The sequence below is a fragment of the Heterodontus francisci genome, chromosome 20 (assembly GCF_036365525.1).
Source record: "Heterodontus francisci isolate sHetFra1 chromosome 20, sHetFra1.hap1, whole genome shotgun sequence".
Lineage (NCBI taxonomy): Eukaryota > Metazoa > Chordata > Chondrichthyes > Heterodontiformes > Heterodontidae > Heterodontus > Heterodontus francisci.
Window position 1 is genome coordinate 92188931 of NC_090390.1, and position 20637 is coordinate 92209567.

Here is a 20637-nt window from a genome sequence, read left to right on the forward strand (position 1 = left end):
CCTGCTCTTAAATTCTATGCCTCGGCTAATAAAGGCAAATATCCCATATGCCATCCTAACCACCTTATCTACCTGTACTGCTTCCTTCAGTGACCTGTGGACAAGTACACCAGGTCCCTCTGACCCTCTGTACTTCCTCGGGTCCTACCATCCATTGTCTATTCCCTTGCCTTGTTAGTCCTCCCAAAATGCATCACCTCACAATTCTCAGGATTAAATTCCATTTGCCACAGCTCCGCCCATCTTACCAGCCCAACTATATTGCCCTGTAATCTAAGGCTTTCCTCTTCACTATTTATGACACCACCAATTTTCGTATCATCTGCAAACTTACTGATCATACCTCCTATATTCACGTCTAAATCATTAATGTACACTACAAGCTGCAAGGGTCCCAGCACCGATCCCTGTGGTACACCAATGGTCATTGGCTTCCACTTGCAAAAACAGCCCTCGACCATCACCCTCTGCCTCCTGCCACTAAGCCACTTTTGGATCCAATTGCCAAATTGCCCTGGATCCCATGGGCTCTTACCTTCTTAACCAATCTCCCATGCGGGACCTTATCAAAACCCTTACTGAAGTCCATGTAGACTACATCAACTGCTTTACCCTCATCTACACATCTCGTCACTGCCTCAAAAAATTCAATCAAGTTAGTTAGACATGATATCCCCCTGACAAAGCCATGCTGACTTGCCCTGATTAATCCCTGCCTCTCCAAGTGGAGATTAATCCTGTCCCTCAGAATTTTTTCCAATAGTTTCCCAACCACTGATGTTAGACTCACCGGCCTGTAATTACCTGGTTTATCCCTGCTACCCTTCTTGAATATTGGTACCACATTTGCTGTCCTCCAATCCTCTGGTACCTCTCCTGTGACCAGAGAGGATTTGAAAATTTGTGTCAGAGCCCCTGTGATCTCCTCCCTTGCCTCACATAGCTGCCTGGGATACATCTCATCTGGGCCTGGGGATTTATCCACTTTTAAGCCTGCTAAAACAGCTAATACTTCCTCCCTCTCAATGCTAATTTGTTCAAGTATATCACAATCCTCCTCCCTGATCTCTACACCTACATTGTCCTTCTCCATAGTGAACACAGATGAAAAGTAATCATTTCAAACCTCATTTAAAACAGATTGCCACTTTGGTCCCTAATGGGCCCTACTCATTCCCTGGTTATCCTCTTGCCCTTAATATACTTATAAAACGCCTTGGGATTTTCCTTTATCTTGCCCGCCAGTGTTTTTTCATGTCCCCTCTTTGCTCCTAATTACTTTTTTTAAGTACCCCCCCCCTCGACACTTTCTATACTCCTCTAGTGCCTCCGCTGTTTTTAGCGCTCTAAATCTACCATAAGCCTCCTTTTTTTCCCTGATCCAATCCTCTATATTCCTTGACATCCAGGGTTCCCTGGACTTGTTGGTCCTGCCCTTCACCTTAATGGGTACATTTTGGCTCTGAACCCTCACGACTTCCTCTTTGAATGACTCCCACTGGTCCGATATAGACTTTCCTACAAGTAGCTGCTCCCAGTCCACTTTGGCCAGATCCTGTTTTATCATCTTAAAATCGGCCTTCCCCCAATTCACTATTTTTATTTCTGGTCCAGCTTAGTCCTTTTCCATAACCACCCTCACTATCCCCAAAGTGCTGACACTTCTAACACTTGTCTGGCTTCATTCCCTAGTATAAGATGCAGTACTGCCCCTTCTTTTGTAGGAGTTTCTATGTACTGGCTCAAAAAGCTCTCCTTTATGCACTTTAAGAATTCCGCCCCCTTTAAGCCTTTTGTACTAAGACTATCCCAGTTGATACTGGGGAAGTTGAAATCCCCGACTATTATTACCATATTATTTTTACACCTCTCTGAGATTTGCCTACATATCTGCTCCTCTATCTCTCCCTGACTCCCAGCCAAGTGATTGCCCCCTTTTTGTTTTTAAGTTCTATCCATATGGCCTCATTTGAGGAACATTCGACGATATCATCCCTCCTAACTGCAGTAATTGACTCCTTGATCAATAGTGCAATGCCACCTCCTCTTTTACCCCCTCCCCTTTCAGGCCTGAAGATTCTATACCCTGGAATATTGAGCTGCCAATCCTGGCAGAGTTAACGTTTCAGGTCGATGAGTTTCTGATGAAAGATCATTGACCTGAAATGAGAACTCTGTTTCTCTCCCCACAGATGCTGCCAAAGCTGCTGAGTATTTCCAGCATTTTCTGTTTTTATACCTTATTGATATCCTCTGCCTGACTTACTTGTCTATAATAGACTCGTCTTATTTGCTTTTTGTTACTCAGCCTAATCTAATTTCAACGTACTTAGCCACTCCTCTTATATGAAACATATAAGGTTCTGAGGGGTCTTGACAGGGTGGATGTGGAAAGGATATTTCCTCTTGTGGGAGAATCTAGAACTCGGGGTTACGGTTTAAAAATATAGGAGTTGCCCATTTAAGACGGAGATGAGGAGAAATGTTTTCTCTGAGGGTTGTGAGTCTTTGGAATTCTCTTCCTCAAAATGCGGTGGGAGCAGAGCCTTTGAATATTTTTAAGGCAGACGTAGATAGATTCTCGATAAGCAAGTGGATGAAAGATTATCGGGGGTAGGTGGGAATGTGGATTGAGGTTACAATCAGATCAGCTATGATCTTATTGAATGGCGCAACAGGCTCGAGGGGCCGAGTGGCCTACTCCTGCTCCTAATTTGTATGTTCTTCCCATTTCCTTTTTTATTCCTTCAGTGCAATCTACAACTATGTAACCTATCACCCAATTCCAGTCTACATCAGTGAACCAAGTTTCTGTGATTCTTAAAAGCAAAATACTGCGGATGCTGGAAATCTGAAATAAAAACAAGAAATGCTGGAACCACTTAGCAGGTCTGTCAGCATCTGTGGAAAGAGAAGCAGAGTTAACGTTTCGGGTCAGTGACCCTTCTTCGGAACTGGCTAATCTTAGAAATGTCAAAGGTTAGAAGCAAGTGAGGCGGGGGTGGGGCAAGAGATAACAAAGCAGAAGGTGTAGTTTGGACAAGGCCACATAGCTGACCAAAAGGACATGGAGCAAAGACAAACAATATGTTAATGGTGTGTTGAAAGACAAAGCATTAGTACAGATAGGGTGTTAACGGACTGAAGGTTGAACAGCAGCAAGTCCAAACCTGAAAAAAAAAGTGGGTAAGCAAACTGAACAAACTAAGATGAAATGAAATAAACATTAAAAAAAATTGTAAAAAATGTAAAAAAGAAAAAATAACTAAAAATAAAAGTAAAATGGGGGGTCCGGCAGGCTGTAGTGTGCCTAATCGGTAAATGAGATGCTGTTCCTCGAGCTTGCGTTGATGTTCACTGGAACACTGCAGCAAGCCCAGGATAGAGATGTAAGCATGAGAGCAGGGGGGAGTGTTGAAATGGCAAGCAACTGGAAGCTCAGTATGCTGCTTGTGGACTGAGCGGAGGTGTTCCACAAAGCGGTCACCCAGTCTGCATTTGGTCTCCCCAGTGTAGAGGAGACCATGTTGTGAGCAGCGAATACAATATACTACATTGAAAGAAGTACAAGTAAATCGCTGCTTCACCTGAAAGGAGTGTTTGGGGCCTGGGATAGTGAGGAGAGAGGAGGTAAATGGGCAGGTATTACACCTCCTGTGGTTTCAGGGGAAGGTGCCATGGGACGGTGACGAGGTGGTGGGGGTAATGGAGGAGTGGACCAGGGTGTCGCGGAGGGAACAATCCCTTCGGAATGCTGACGGGAAGGGAGGGGAAGATGCGTTTGGTAGTGGCATCATGCTGGAGGTGGCGGAAATGGCGGAGGATGATCCTTTGGATATGGAGGCTGATGGGGTGGAAAGTGAGGACAAGGGGAACCCTGTCACGGTTCTGGGAGGGAGGGGTGAGGGTAGAGGTGCGGGAAATGGGCCGGACACAGTTGAGGGCCCTGTCAACAACAGTGGGGGGGAATCCTCGGTTGAGGAAAAAGGAGGTCATATCAGAAGCACCGTCATGGAAGGTAGCATCATCAGAGCAGATGCGTCGGAGACGGAGAAACTGGGAGAATAGAATGGAGTCCTTACAGGAGGTAGGGTGTGAAGAAGTGTAGTCGAGGTAGCTGTGGGAGTCGTGGGCTTATAATGGATATTAGTAGACAACCTATCCCCAGAGATGGAGACAGAGAAGTCGAGGAAGGAAGGGAAGTGTCAGAGATGGACCATGTGAAGGTGAGAGAAGGGTGGAAATTGGAAGCAAAGTTGATAAAGTTTTCCAGTTCGGGACGGGAGCAGGAAACGGCACCAATACAGTCATCAATGTACCGAAAAAAGAGTTGGGGGAGAGGGCCTCAGTAGGACTGGAACAAAGAATGCTCGACATATCCCACAAAAAGACAGGCATAACTAGGACCCATGCGGGTACCCATAGCAACACCTTTTACTTGAAGGAAGTGAGTGGAGTTGAAGGAGAAGTTGTTCAATGTGAGAACAAGTTCAGTCAGGCGGAGGAGGGTGGTGGTGGATGGGGACTGGTTGGGCCTCTGTTCAAGGAGCCCTTAAACCATCCTGGTGGGGGATGGAGGTGTAGAGCGATTGGACGTCCATAGTGAAGAGGAGGCGGTTGGGACCAGGAAACTGGAAAATGACGTAGGGCGTCAGAAGAGTCACGGATGTAGGTGGGAAGAGACTGGACCAGTGGAGAAAAGATAGAGCCTAGATAGGAAGAAATAAGTTCAGTGGGGCAGGAGCAGGCTGACACAATGGGTCTGCCGGGACAGTCCTGTTTGTGGATTTTGGGAAGGAGGCAGAAGTGGGCTGTCCGGGGTTGCGGGACTATGAGGTTGGAAGCTCTAGAGGGAAGATCTCCAGAGGAGATGAGGTCAGTGACAGTCCTTTGGACAGTGGCTTGATGTTCGGTGGTGGGGTCATGGTCCAGAGGGAGGTAGGAAGAAGTGTCTGTGAGTTGGCGCTGAGCTTCTGCAAGGTAGAGGTCGGTACGCCATACAACAACAGCACCACCCTTGTCTGCAGGTTTGATAACCATGTCGGGGTTAGACCTGAGAGAACGGAGTGCCTCAAGTTCAGAGGGGTACAGGTTAGAGTGAGTGAGGGGGGGCAGAGAAATTGAGATGACCAGTGTCTCGCCGACAGTTTTCAATGAAGAGATCAAGAGTAGGTAAGAGGCAAGGGGGAGGGGTCCAGGTAGAGGGAGAATGCTGGAGGTGGGTGAATGGGTCTGCTGGTCGGGGGAAGGACTCCTGGTCAAAGAAGTGAGCCCGGAGGCGGAGGTGACGGAAGAAGCGCTCAACGTCGTGCCGAGCGCGAAATTCATTGAGGTGAGGACGTAAGGGGATAAAACTGAGACCTTTGCTGAGTACAGAGCGTTCAGCATCAGAGAGGGCCACTATCCAAAGGACTGTCACTGACCTCATCTCCTCTGGAGATCTTCCCTCTCCATTCTTACCCAGCCTGGCTTATATATGGCTGACTCTTAACTGTGAAAGCAAGCTACTTAGTTGCATTGAACTGCTATACGAAACAATATATCAAAGAATGGTTACAGCACAGAATGAGGCCAATAGACTCATCATGTCTGTGCCAGCTCTCTGAGAGAGCAATTGATCTAGTCCCGTTCCACAGTCCTTTCCCCATAGCCCTTTAGGTGCTTATCAAGTTCAGTTTTTAAAGCCATGATTGAATCTGCCTCCACCATTCTTTCCAGCAGCACATTCAGACTATAATCATTTGCTACCTAAAAACATTCTTTCGCATGTCATAGAGTCATAGAGCGATACAGCACTGAAACAGGCCCTTCGGCCCACCGAGTCTGTGCCAACCATCAACCACCCATTTATACCAATCCTACATCCCCACAATTCTCCTACCACCTACCTACACTAGGGGCAATTTTTTACAGTGGCCGATTTACCTATCAACCCGCAAGTATTTGGCATGTGGGAGGGAACTGGAGCACCCGGAAGAAACCCACGCGGTCACAGGGAGAACTTGCAATCTCCGCACAGGCAGTACCCAGAACCGAACCTGGGTTGCTGGAGCTATGAGGCTGAGGTGCTAACCACTGTGCTGCCTTCCGTCTTTGGTTCTTTTGCTTTAAATTTTTTATATATGTATATAATTTTATATTCTTCTTCGACCTCCTTGTCTCGAGGTTACAGACTCTTGCACAGGTGCTGCAGATAAAATTGGTTGTCCGGGCTGTTACACAGTTGGCTCTGCCCTTGCGCTTCTGTCTTTTTTCCTGCCAACTGCTAAGTCTCTTCGACTCGCCACACTTTAGCCCCGCCTTTATGGCTGCGCGCCAGCTCTGGCGATCACTGGCAACTGACTCCCACGACTTGTGATCAATGTCACAGGACTTCATGTCGTCTTTGCAGACGTCTTTAAAGCGGAGACATGGACGGCCAGTGGGTCTGATATCAGTGACGAGCTCGCTGTACAATGTGTCCTTGGGGATCCTGCCATCTTCCATGCGGCTCACATGGCCAAGCCATCTCAGACGCCGCTGGCTCAGTAGGGTGTATATGCTGGGGGTGTTGGCCGCCTCGAGGATTTCTGCATTGGAGATACGGTCCTGCCACCTTATGCCAAGGATTCTCCGGAGGCAGCGAAGATGGAATGAATTGAGACGTTGCTCTTGGCTGACATACGTTGTCCAGGCCTCGCTGCTATAGAGCGAAGTACTGAGGACACAGGCTTGATACACTCGGACTTTTGTGTTCCGTGTCAGTGCGCCATTTTCCCACACTCTCTTGGCCAGTCTAGACATAGCAGCAGATGCCTTTCCCATGCGCTTGTTGATTTCTGCATTGAGAGACAGGTTACTGGTGATAGTTGAGCCTAGGTAGGTGAACTCTTGAACCACTTCCAGAGTGTGGTCGCCGGTATTGATAGATGGGGCATTTCTGACGTCCTGTCCCATGATGTTCGTTTTCTTGAGGCTGATGGTTAGGCCAAATTCATTGCAGGCAGCCGCAAACCTGTCGATGAGTCTCTGCAGACACTCTTCTGTGTGGGATGTTAATGCAGCATCGTCAGCAAAGAGGAGCTCCCTGATGAGGACCTTCCGTACTTTGGTCTTCGCTCTTAGACGGGCAAGGTTGAACAACCTGCCATCTGATCTTGTGTGGAGGCATAAGAAGGAATTTTCCTCCACATAATTTTATATATATATATATATATATATATATACTTTTTTATTTTAGAGATACAGCACTGAAACAGGCCCTTCGGCCCACCGAGTCTGTGCCGACCAACAACCACCCATTTATACTAATCCTACATTAATCCCATATTCCCTACCACCTACCTACACAAGAGGCAATTTACAATGGCCAATTTACCTATCAACCTGCAGGTCTTTGGCTGTGGGAGGAAACCAGAGCACCTGGCAGAAGCCCACGCGGTCACAGGGAGAACTTGCAAACTCCGCACAGGCAGTACCCAGAGCTGAATGCGGGTCGCTGTAGCTGTGAGGCTGCGGTGCTAGCCACTGCTCCACTGTGCCGTCCATATATATATAAAGTTGATAAATCACCAGGGGCCAGATGAAATGTATTCTAGCCTGTTAAAAGAAGCAAGAGAGGAAATAACAGAGGGTATGACCATCATTTTCCAGTCCTTACTGGATACAGGTGTGGTGATGGAGGATTGGAGAATTACTAACTTTGTACCTCTGTTTAAAAAGGGAGTGAAAGATGGACTGAATAATTACAGGCCAGTCAGTCTAACCTCAGTAGTGGACAAATTATTGGAATCTATTCTGAGAGACAGGATAAACTGTCACTTTGAAAGGCACAGGTTAATCAAGGATAATCAGCATGGATTTGTTAAGGGAAGATCTTGTTTGACCAACTTGATCGAATTTTTTGTAGAAGTAGCAAGGAAGATAGATCTGGGTAGTGCAGTTGATGTGGTCTACATGGATTTTAGCAAGGCTTTTGACAAGGTCCCACATGGCAGACTGGTTAAAAAAAATAAAATCCCATGTGATCCAGGGAAATGCAGCAAGGTTGATACAAAATTGGCTCAGTGGCAGGAAACAAAGTGCAATTGTTGACGGGTGTTTTAGCGACTGGAGGGCTGTTTCCAGTGGCGTTCGGCAGGGTTCAGTACTGGGACCCCTGCTTTTTGTGGTGTATATTAATGATTTGGGCTTAAATGTAGGGGGCATGATCAACAAGTTTGCGGACGACACAAAGATTGGCCGTGTGGTAGATAGCGAGGAGGATGGCTGCAGGAAGATATTGATGGTCTGTTCAGATGGGCAGAAAAGTGGCAAATGGAATTCAACTTGGAGAAGTGTGAGGTGCTGCATTTGGGGAGGTCAAACAAGGCAAGGAAATACATGATTAATGGGAAAATACTGAGAAGTGTAGAGGAAGTAAGGGACCTTGGAGTGAATGTCCACAGATTCCTAAAGGTAGCAGGAGAGGTCGATAAGGTGGATAAGAAGGCATATGGAATCATTTCCTTTATTAACCGAGGTATAGAATGCAAGAGCAGGGAGATAATGCTGGAACTGTGTAACTCATTGGTTAGGCCACAACTTGAGTACTGTGTGCAGTTCTGGTCACCTTATTACAGAAAGGATGTAATTGCACTAGAGAGGGTACAGAGGAGATTTATGAGGATGTTGGCAGGACTGGAAAAATGCAGCTATGAGGAAAGATTGGATAGGCTGGGTTGTTCTCCTTGGAACAGAGAAGGCTGAGGAGAGATCTGATTGAAATGTACAAAATGTTGAGGGGCCTGGATAGAGCGGAGGTGAAGGGTCTATTCACCTTAGCAGTGAGGTCAGTGTCGAGGGGGGGGGCATAGATTTAAAGTGATTGGTAGAAAGATTAAGAGGGGAGATGAGGAAAAACTTTTTCACCCAGAGGGTGGTGATGGCCTGGAACTCTGCCTGAAAGGGTAGTTGAGGCAGAAACCCTAAGTCATTCAAAAGGAGTCTGGATATGAACCTCGAGTGCCGTAATCTGCAGGGCTATGGACCAAATGCTGGAAGGTGGGATTAGAATAGGTGGATCGTTTTTCGGCCGGCACAGACACGATGGGCCAAGTGGCCTCTTTCTGTGCCTTAAACTTTCTATAATTCTATGATATATATTTATATATATAAGCTGGATAGACCACCTGGCATTGCTGGCATTGACCTGGACAAAGGTACACTGGGGACTTGTGCTAAAATTGGGAGAGCAGTCTCACAGACTAATCAAGCAACTGCCTGACATTATCACATAGAATCATACCTTCCAGCCAAAGTCCCAGACTCCTCCATCACCATCCACCAGAGGTGGTGGCATAGTGGCATACAGTTAGAGGAAATGGCCCTGGGAGTCCTCAATATTGACTCTGGAACCCCATGAAGCCTCATCGCACTAGGTCATTCATGGGCAAGGAAACCTCCTGCTGATTTTTTTTATTCGTTCGTCTGACGTGGGTGTTGCTGGCTCGGCCAGCATTTATTGCCCATCCCTAATTGCCCTTGAGAAGGTGTTGGTGAGCTGCCTTCTTGAACTGCTGCAGTCCTTGGGGTGTAGGTACACCCACAGTGCTGTTAGGAAGGGAGTTCCAGGATTTTGACCCAGCGACAGTGAAGGAACGACGATATAGTTCCAAGTCAGGATGGTATGTGGCTTGGAGGGGAATTTGCAGGATTACCACCTACCACCTTCCTCAACTGATCAATCAGTGCTCCTCCATGTTCAACACTGTTGGGAAAGCACTGAACATAGCAAGTACACAGAATATACTCTGGATTGGGAACTTCAGTGTCCATCACCAAGAATGGCTTGGCAGCATGACTATTGATCAAGCTGGATGAGTCCTGAAGAACGTAGCTGCCAGATTAGGCCTGCAAGAGAACCAATATGAGGGAAAGCTTACTTGTCCTCATCCTTGCTAATCTACCTGTCGCTGATGCATCTGTCTATGACAGTATTGGTGGGAGTGACCACTGTACAGTCCTTGTGGAGACAAAGTCCCATCTTCACACTGAGGACACTGTCCAACATGTTTTGTGGCAGTACTGCTGTGCTAAATGGGATAGATTCAGCTCAGTTCTAGTCGCTCAAGACTGGGCATCCAAGAGGCTCTGTGATCATCGCAGCTATAGCGCTGAAGACTTGTGTGCCTGAACTAACCGTGCCTCTTGGCAAGCTGTTCCAGTACTGGCACCTACCCCGACAAAGTGGAAAATTGCTCAGGTGTGTCCTGTGCAAAAAAAGCAGGACAAATCCAATCCAGCCAATTACCACCCAATCAGTCTAATCTCAATCATCAGTAAAGTGATGGAAGGTGTCATTGGTCCTGCAGTAACCTGCTCAGTGACGTTCAGTTTGTGTTCTGCCAGGACCACTCAGCTCCAGACATCATTACAGCCTTGGTCCAAACGTGGATGAAAAAGCTGAATTCCAGAGGTGAGGTGAGAGTGACTGCCCTTGATATCAAGGAGCCCTAGCAAAATTGAAGTCAATGGGAATTGAGGGTGGGGGAGGGGGTGAAAAACTCTTCACTGGTTGGAGTCATACCTAACATAATAGAAAATGTTTGTAGTTGTTGGAGGCCAATCATCTCAGCCTCAGGGCAGTGTCCTAAACCTAACCATTTTCAGTTGCTTCATCAGTGACCTTCCCTCCATCGTAAGGTCAGAAGTGGGAATGTTCACTGATTGCAGTGTTCAATTCCGTTCGCAACTCATCAGATACTGAAACAGTCTGTGCCCACATGCAGCAAGACCCGGACAACATTCAGGCTTGGGCTCATAAGTGGCAAGTAACATTTGTGCCACACAAATAACAAGCAATGACCATTCCAACAAGAGAAAGTCTGACACCTTCTCATGACATTAAACAATGCATTACCATTGCCAGATTGTCCACCATCAACATCCTGGGGATTGCCATTGACCTGAAACTTAACTGGCCAGCCCCATAAATACTGTGGCTACAAGGGCAGGTCAGAGCCTACATATTCTGTGGCAAGTGATTCACTTCCTGATTCCCCAAAGCATTTTAACCATCCACAAGGCACAAGTAAAGAATGTGATGGAATAATTTCCACGCCTGCACAAGTCTAACAATACTCAAGCTTGACATCATCCAGGACAAAGCAGCCCCTTGATTCGCACTCCATCTGTCACCTTAAACATTCTCTCCCTCCATCACCCCTGCACAGTGGCAGCAGTGTGTAACATCTGCAAGATGCAGCGCAGCAACTCACCAAAGCTTCTTTGATGGCATCTCCCAAACCCATGATCTCTACCGCCTAGAAGAACAAGGGCAGCAAATGCATGGGAACACCATCACCTGCAAGTACCCCTTCAAGTCACACACCATCCTGACTTGGAAATATATCGTCCAACCTAACAGCACTATTGGTGTCCCTTCACCATAGGGACTGGAGGACTGAATCTGATGGCTCACCATTTCTTTCTGCAGGGCAATTAGGGATGGGCAGTAAATGCTGGCCTTGCCAGCAGACTCCACATTCCATAAATGAATATAAAATAATTATATGTTCATGAAGAAAAAAATGCTTCATCTGCATTTCTTCATCCAAAATAACAACTAGACTGTATTCAAATATCTCGACTGCACAGACGCCTGTGGTTTCATGGATTCTTCCAGCCTCTCTCAGTTCCTTGTACACTCTTCACATTCACTGGCACGGATGGGTGAGGGGACAAGTAGTTTATTTTCGGAGGCTGTGGTCTGAAATGTTCCCTTGGTTGTTTTTCAAACCCTGTGGTTCTCCACAGATTAGTTCAATATTCCAAAGCTGGTGACTCAACACATCACAACAGAATGCTCTATTTTTGAATTTCCCAAAGTGCTTTTAATCTAACAGTTCTGTTTGTAGACTCTGAGCTCATGTCAAATAGAGCTAACTGACCTGAATTAACCTTTCCTGCCAATCACAACCAGGTTACTTTCATAAACCCTTCTTTAATTTAAGTTGTTCATTTAGTGCTAACTTTGTAATGGGTCCGAATAATATTGATTTCTTACAGCAAGTTGTCTGAAGCTACCTTGAATTAAGGTTAAGACAATTTCCAGAACTTGTTCCAATTAATTCCCTGTCATTTTCAGTCCCCTCTGAATCTTTGAGGTGGTTTTATACTTTTTCGTGTAACCTCCTCACAGTAATAACTTGTTTTGCAAACAATATTGATCAGCCTTTGGGCCATGGCTCATCTTTTTTATATTCGTTCAAGGGATGTGGACGTCGCTGGCTCGGCCAGCATTTATTGCCCATCCCTAATTGCCCTTGAGAAGGTGGTGGTGAGCTGCCTTCTTGAACCGCTGCAGTCCATTTTAAAGGCCTGCTACCCGACCCGTACCCGACAGGACCAGACGACATGTGTCGGGGTCAGGTCGGGTCGCTCTTCCGGGTCTGGCCTTCGGGCTTGGGTCGGGTCGGGCTGGGTCCAGGTTGGACACACACAGCAAGGTAGGTGTTAAAAGTTAAAAACTTACCTGAGCTGCGAGTCCTGGACGTCAAGCAGGGCAACTCTGAGTCTGTGCAGTGAGCGTGTAAGCGTCTCTGTGACGTCATCACGCTCATGCTGCAGCTTCCGGCAGATTGGGAGTTGGAAGGTAAGCAAAGGAAATATAGGTCAGGTTGGGCTTGGCTCGGGGCGGGTCGGGTTGGGCTCGGGGAAATTGTAGGGACGCGAGCAGGCCTTTGGTGCATGTGGGGTAGGTACACCTACAGTGCTGTTAGGGAGGGAGTGCCAGGAACTTGACCCAGCGACAGTGAAGGAACGGCAACATAGTTCCAAGTCAGGATGGTGTGTGGCTTGGAGGGGAACTTGCAGGTGGTGGTGTTCCCATGTATTTGCTGCCCTTGTCCTTCTAGTTGGTAGAAGTTGCAAGTTTGGAAGGTGCTGTATAAGGAGCCTTGGTGCATTGCTGCAGTGCATCTTGTAGATGGTACACACTGCTGCCACTGTGCGCCGGTGGAGGAGGGAGTGAATGTTTGTAGATGGGGTGCCAATGGGGTGAATGGGCAAATGCATGGCAGATGCAGTATAATGTGGATAAATGTGAAATTATCCACTTTGATTGTAAAAACAGAAAGGCAGATTATTATCTGAATGGTGATAGATTGGGAAAGGAGGAGGCGCAACGAGACCTGGATGTCCTTGTACACCAGTCGCTGAAAGCAAGCATTTAGGTTCAGAAAGCAGTTAGGAAGTCGAATGGTATGTTGGCCTTCATTGCAAGAGGATTTGCGTACAGGAGCAATGATGTCTTAGTGTAGTTATACAGGGCCTTGGTGAGACCACATCTGGAGTATTATGTGCAATTTTGGTCTCCTTATCTGAGGAAGGATGTTCTTGCCATGGCAGGAGTGCAAAGAAGATTTACTAGGGTGATTCCTGAGATGGCAGGATTGACATATGAAAAGAGATTGGGTTGACTACACCTATATTCACTAGGAAGAATGAGAGGGGATCTCATAGAAACCTATAAAATTCTAACAGGACTAGATAGGCTAGATGCAGGAGGATGTTCCCGATGGCTGGGGAGTCCAGAACCAGTGGTCACAGTCTCAGGATACGGGGTATGCCATTTAGAACCGAGATGAGGAGAAATTTCTTCACTCAGAGTGGTGAACCTGTGGAATTCTGTACGTCAGGAGGCAGTGGAGGCCAAGTCATTAAATAATGAATAATAAATAATTCAAGAAGGAGATAGATATATTTCTTAATGCCAAAAGGATCAAGGGATATGGGGAGAAAGCGGGAACTGGGTACTGAATTAGATGATCATCCATGATCTTTTTTGAATGGTGGAGGAGGCCCGAAGGACCGAATGTCCTACTCTTGCTCCTGTTTTCTAAGTTTCTCTTGTTTGAGATAGTCATCGCCTGACACTCGTGTGGCATGAATGTTACTTGCCACTTATCAGCCCAAGCCTGGATATTGTCCAGGGCTTGCTACATTTCTACACGGACTGCTTCCGTATCTGAGGAGTCGCGAATGGTACTGAACATTGTGCAATCATCAGCGCACATCCCCACTTCTGACCTTATGATGGAGGGAGGGTCATTGATGAAGCAGCTGAAGATAGTTGGGCCTAGGACACTACCCTGAGGAACTCCTGCAGTGATGTCCTGGGACTGAGGTGATTGACCTCCAACAACCACAACCATCTTCCTTTGTGCTAGGTATGAGTCCAACCACTGGAGAGTTTGCCCCCTGATTCCCATTGACTCCAGTTTTGCTCGGGCTCCTTGATGCCATACTCGATCAAATGCTGCCTTGATGTCAAGGGTAGTCACTCTCACCTCACCTCATTACTCTCTTGATAGTGTCATGATCCTGTACTTTTTTTTTTGGAATATGCCGTTTGCCTTTGGAGTTATAGGAAGGGATCAGTATTGCTTTAAGAGCCGGCAAGCCTTCGGAGTTATAGGAAGTTGCATTTTCGTTTCCTTAGGAACAGCCATTTGGAGACTGCGATTCAAAGAGTGCATTCTCGATACCATGGAAACAGCCACTGGGAATGAGCCTGATGCGATACATTTGTTACAATTCAGTTTGAACTGGCAGTTAGTAAGACAGTTTGTCCTAACTGAACACAGACGGAAGACAGACAGCTGTGGTGTCAGCACTGAAAAAGAGCTCTCAAACATTTAAACTGAAGGAAATAGGATTTTTGTCTGTTTAATTATTATTTCTCGAAATTCTAAAATGTCAAGCCAAGACAGAGATCTCTGGTGCTTTAAATTGAAGAAATGGAAGTTAGACTGTGACAATCTTTTATCCCTTAAAAACTCTAAAGTTAGATTGATTCCATTGAAAGCGTTTGCAAGTTGTTAATTGTTGAAGTTCGCTGGAGAAGGAAAGCATCACCTACTGAAGTTAGACTACGGACTGTTCTACTGTGGAAGAACCTTTCTTCCCGCATTAGACAACTGCGAGGGACTTCGAACACCATTGGACTCTAAATTTGCAAGGACTCTAATGTTTCTATTTTAAAATGTTCATATTGTTTAAGAATTCAGGGGTTAATAGATGGTACAATTTGGTGGGTCTTCCTTTAATTTGGAAAGTTTTTAAATGATGTTAGCCGATCTGTGGAACAATGGGATTGATTTGACAGTGCGTTGGTCCCACCACAATCAGAATCGTATATTTTGATTGGGGGCTTTGACAGGAGCGGTCGGTCATAACAATAGTGATGCAATGAGCCTTACTTGCCTACTTGGTTAGCGACTCTTCGTGCCAGTTATTCTGGTTGTGACATCATTGTGCTCAATGCACATTATTGCAGTAATCTAGATTAGAAGTTATGAACAAGTTTGCAATACAGTAAATATTCCATAATTGTTATTTAATTGTGAGTGTGCATGTTGTACTGGGTCATCTTCAAATATTTCACATATTCTTCCATAGCCTGGCAGTTGATATCATGTGATATCATTGACAAGCTGTGCAATGCTTTGGTGCATTAATTATTATTTAGTGAATGCAAATCCCCGGAGCCAAGCGATAGTCTGCTCATTTGCTGAGTTAAAGGTGATTAGTCCGTCACTGAGTCTGTAGAGGGGACACTCCTCGGTAATGTGCAGCATTGTTTGTGTCTCTCCACAAATGCATGAGGGGTTTGTACTGAGGCCCAGCTGTGGAGGTTGGCTGCGCAGGCCCCTGGCTTGTCCTGAACCTGTTTAGCAAGGACCATTCTCGCCATGCTAGTTCAAAGCCTGCCATTCGACAGATCAGGTTTGTCACAAGGAACTTGTTAGTGACTTCCTGTGTTTCCCATTCCTTGATCCAAAGGATGTCTGCTGGTAGATCTTGCTCAGGAAGGTTGCTCCTTATGGGCCGTCGAGATGGAAGGCAGCAGTAGGTGGATTGAACATGTCACTATGCAGTGGTAGGTGAGGTGCAGCACGGATGGTTTCAACCAGCTTGTGGGTTTTCGTCAGTCGGTGGATGTGTGGGGAGTGATGTTTGCGAGGACAGGAAGCTGGGGAGGGGTGTTGAGCACAGGGTTCCTGTTATGTTGCGCATTGTTGCATTGAATATCAACAAAACGTGTGTGTGATGCTCAATGCCAGACAGGTGCACAGTACTGTGCTGCTGAGTATGATTTGGTAAGTGCCGAGGTTCGGGGTGTTGTGATAGCAGCGCCCCATGTAGAGTTATAGTCATAGAGAGATACAGCACTGAAACAGGCCCTTCGGCCCACCAAGTCTGTGCCGACCATCAGCCACCCATTTATACTAATCCTACATTAATCCCATATTCCCTACCACATCCCCACCTTCCCTCAATTCTCCTACTACCTACCTACACTAGGGGCAATTTACAATGGCCAATTTACCTATCAACCTGCAAGTCTTTGGCTGTGGGAGGAAACCCATGCGGTCACAGGGAGAACTTGCAAACTCTGCATAGGCAGTACCCAGAACTGAACCCGGGTCACTGGAGCTGTGAGGCTGTGGTGCTAACCACTGCACCACTGTGCCACCCATGTAGATCCAGCAAGTTTGGTTAATTGGTTGTTTCTGGTTTTGACCTTTGCTGCTGTTTTCTTCAGCTGCTCCTGGAAGGACAAAGTCCTGTCCAGAGTCACTGCCAAGTATGTTGGGTTGGGATCATGCTTTAGTCTCTGACCTTCCATATAGTTTCGCAATTCTTTTTTGGCACTGACAATGTGGAGGTGGAATACACTGCATATGGTTTTAGAGGGATTCAATGTGAGACATCATTTGCTGCTGTAGTCGTGTCAACTTTGTAACGTCTTTGTTAAGGATCTGGTCCAGGGTGCAGAAGAATGGAGCTTGGGTGGCACAACAGATGTCATCAGTATAGATGAACTTGCGAGACGTGGTTGTTGGCAGGTCATTTGTATATATGTTGAACAGCATTGGGGCTGGCACTGAATCCTGTGGTTGTCTGTTGGCTAGTCTTCTCCATGCACTTCTCCCTGTCCAAGGTGGACTCTAAATCGTCTGTTGCAAAAGAGTGTTTCACTAACTGTCCTGACCCAGATTGGAAGCACTCGGGACAGCTTTAGGAGCAGGCCAGTGTGCCACATGTATCACGCTGTTTGGTGCATTTAAAGCATTGCTTTAGAATTCAGGCTTCAGCCATGGCGCAGTCAGTCAATGTGACAGGGTATTTTCTTCCTGAATATTTACAGCGTAGGAACTTGCAAGCCTCAGTTCAGTTAGAGTTTCGATCTCTGGCCAAAAGTCGACAATAGAATAATACCTAAAAGCCTCTGAAGTTGCAAGTGCAGCATGGCTTCTGGAGATTAATTGATTTGTTGATATAAAACTTTAGCCCAGCATCATCTTTGTTGTCTATGGACACTGAGCAAAGAGTCAGTTAACACTCCTGTGTCGCATTTTGCTCCTGAGAAAGTTCGACCGAATACATGGGGTACACGTGCCTCACATCTCTATTTCTTTGTATTTGTTCGTGTTGAACTTTATTTGTCACCAATCAGCTTATTTGCAAACCCTGACATGTTCTCTTCGTAATATCTGAGCTGCATCTTCTGAATTCATAACTCTCTTGCCTCACATTGAGACTATGATTCCAGGTCATTTATATACACAGGAATAGGAAAGGTTTCAGCAAAGGTTCCTTGGACCCCACTTCATTTTAACTAGTTCCTTTTCTCACTACCCTCTGCTTCTTTAACCAGTTTCTAACCTAGCTTCCTGACTTACCTTAGTTTGTAAAGCAATATCTCTTGTACTTTTATCAAAGGTGTTTTAAAAGTCTATGACCTGGCTTTCCTCTCTATCTGTTTGGGATATTTTGCCCTCAAAAATTCTGCATTTGGTCAGGCAAGATTTACCTCCTTTAGAAGCTTTGTTTTTTTTTTGATTTATTAGGTTATTGTCATACAGATTCTCTCATCTTGTTTTTGACTATTGTTACGGCCTTAGTTGAGACCGTTAACTTTAAAACAAGAAATATGAACTCCCTAGACCGAATAAAGAATTACATGATGAGATTTCCCATTTTATGACTCTTACTAACTAAACTAAAAATCAACATTAACTAAACAGTACTTAGTAGGTAGCTAATACACTAAATTGCTTGCCTTCATCGGTCGGGGCATAGAGTATAAAAATTGGCAAGTCATGCTGCAGCTGTACAGAACCTTAGTTAGGCCACACTTGGAATATTGCGTGCAATTCTGGTCGCCACACTACCAGAAGGACGTGGAGGCTTTGGAGAGGGTACAGAAGAGGTTTATCAGGACGTTGCCTGGTCTGGAGGGCATTAGCTATGAGGAGAGGTTGGAAAAACTCGGATTATTTTCACTGGAATGACGGAGGTGGAGGGGTGATATGATAGAAGTTTACAAAGTTATGAGCGGCATGGACAGAGTGGATAGTCAGAAGCTTTTTCCCAGGGTAGAAGAGTCAGTTACTAGGGGACATAGGTTTAAGGTGCGAGGAGCAAAGTTTAGAGGGGATGTGCGAGGCACGTTTTTTACACAGAGGGTAAGTGCCTGGAACTTGCTGCCAGGGGAGGTGGTGGAAGCAGATACGATAGCGACGTTTAAGAGACATCTTGACAAATATATGAATAGGAAGGGAATAGAGGGATATGGGCCCCGGAAGTGCAGAAGGTGTTAGTTTAGGCAGGCATCAAGATCGACGCAGGCTTGGAGGGCCGAATGGCCTGTTCCTGTGCTGTACTGTTCTTGGTTCTTTGTACAGGGAAAGGTATTTCCCATTAACCTATTAACACACTCGAAAACCCCACACCACATTTATACGTTACATGGTGTTCTCATCGAAAAGGTATCCTTGCAGTTAAAAGTCCCCAAATCCTCCCAGTCGCAATGGGTTGGATTTCCCAGTCCTTCTTAAAGCCAATGTCCTCTTCGCTCATTTGTTCCGAGCACATTCGACCTGGACTTCCATTAATCTCTGGTGAACTCGTTGGTCTTTTCTCCTCCGCAAACCTCGACTTTTGAATCAGGTTCAAATCTTAGCAGCCTTTTGCTGTATTGGTGATCTGAGAGCAGCTGTTTCTTTCTCTCTCTCTCTAGGCTGCGCTGGTCTTCCTTTCTTCCTTTCAGCCTCCAGACTTACGAAAGCCTTTTGAATATATTTGTTTGCCTTTTACAATTCATAGGTCTAACCATTGCAAAATCAATTTGGCCTTGCTTTGTTTTCAAGTGTTAAAAATTGCAACTTGAATTTGCATGTTAGAGCCCTGGCTCCCTGTTTATGATCTGAGAGTCTGCGAGAGCAAAACCCATTGTCATTTAGGTGTTACAACCTTGCACCCTGCTTTCAAAAGGGTCTTTGATCTGGGTTCTTGGTAACCAAGACCACTGGCTTGTCTCTGGGCAGAAGTCACATATCTCCTCCGAATGTCCATTTTACACTGCATTAAAGATCACAGTTTTTGCAACATAGCCATACTACAAAGTCCAGTGTTCATAACTCTATTGACACCAGTAGTTTGATTGTTAAACTCAGGCTTATAAGTCTGTATTTGCCAGGCTATGTTGTAGGTTATCAGAACTACATTTGCCTGTGTCAAGCCTGTTGGAACCTTCCCATTATTAATTGAATTCCTCAAATTGCCTGCCAGTGATTCACAAGTCTCCTCCCTTATCTCTCTAAGTACTCTGGGATATAAATCATTCATCCGAGAAGATACAATGCATTTGCAAAATGATTACTCCAGGATGATGCTGTATACTGTACTTATCCCAATCTGTTTGTCTTAAATAATGATATCATGTGTAACTGGAGAGATAATTGATGGGAATTAAAATGTTTTTGCAAAGTGCCACAAAGTCTCTGATGCCCTATTTTTCATTCATTTCTGAGCCACAGTGATGAAACATGACATGTTTATGCTGTCTTTCAGCCCAGTTTAAAAAAAATAAAGTGATGGGAAGGGGTGGGCGAGAACAGTCCTGGATCTTTAGGCCAACAACAACAACTTATATTTATATTGCACCTTAATTTAATAAAATGTCTTAAGGCACATCACAGGAGATTATAACACAAAATATGACACTGAGCTACAAGAGGAGATATGAGGTCACATGACCAAAGTCCTGGTCAAAGAGGTAGGTGATAAGGTGTGTCTTAAAGGAGGAAAGCGAGGTGGAGAGTTGTAGGGAGGCTATTCCAGAACTTGGAACCTAGACAACTGCAGCCCCCAATGGTGAAATTATTAAAATCAGGGATGCACAAAAGTGCAGATGTCTTGGAGTGTTGTGGGGCTGGAGGAGATTGCAGAGATAGGGGCAAGGCCTTGGCGGGATTTGAAAACAAGGTTGAGAATTTTAAAATTAAGATGTTGCTTGACCAGGAGCCAATGTAGGTTAGCGAGCACAAGGGTGATAGGAGAACGGGACTTGGTGCGAGTTGAGACACGGGCAGCAAAATTTTGGCCTCAGTATAGAGTCAGCTCTAAGTTAGAGGGTCTAAAGACATGGTTTCATTTGTTTGTTGTGCAACATGTTGGTTCAGAATTTGCAGGAATTTGCAATCCAAGGTCGTGTTGTACTTGTGTTACTGGATTTTGAACAATTCAAGTACCGTGGTTCCGGGTCTTTGCAGTAAGTTATTGAGTTTTATTAGTTCACATAATGGCCACTCATTTGCTTTGAATTTC

General features: G+C 45.6%; 1 protein-coding gene across 2 annotated transcripts in view; it reads left to right on the forward strand.

Moving 5' to 3' along the window:
* The window catches only part of sh3pxd2aa (SH3 and PX domains 2Aa), an 822856-nt gene that overhangs the window by 220325 nt on the left and 581894 nt on the right, over positions 1-20637 (forward strand). The gene's annotated exons all lie outside the window — the stretch shown is intronic.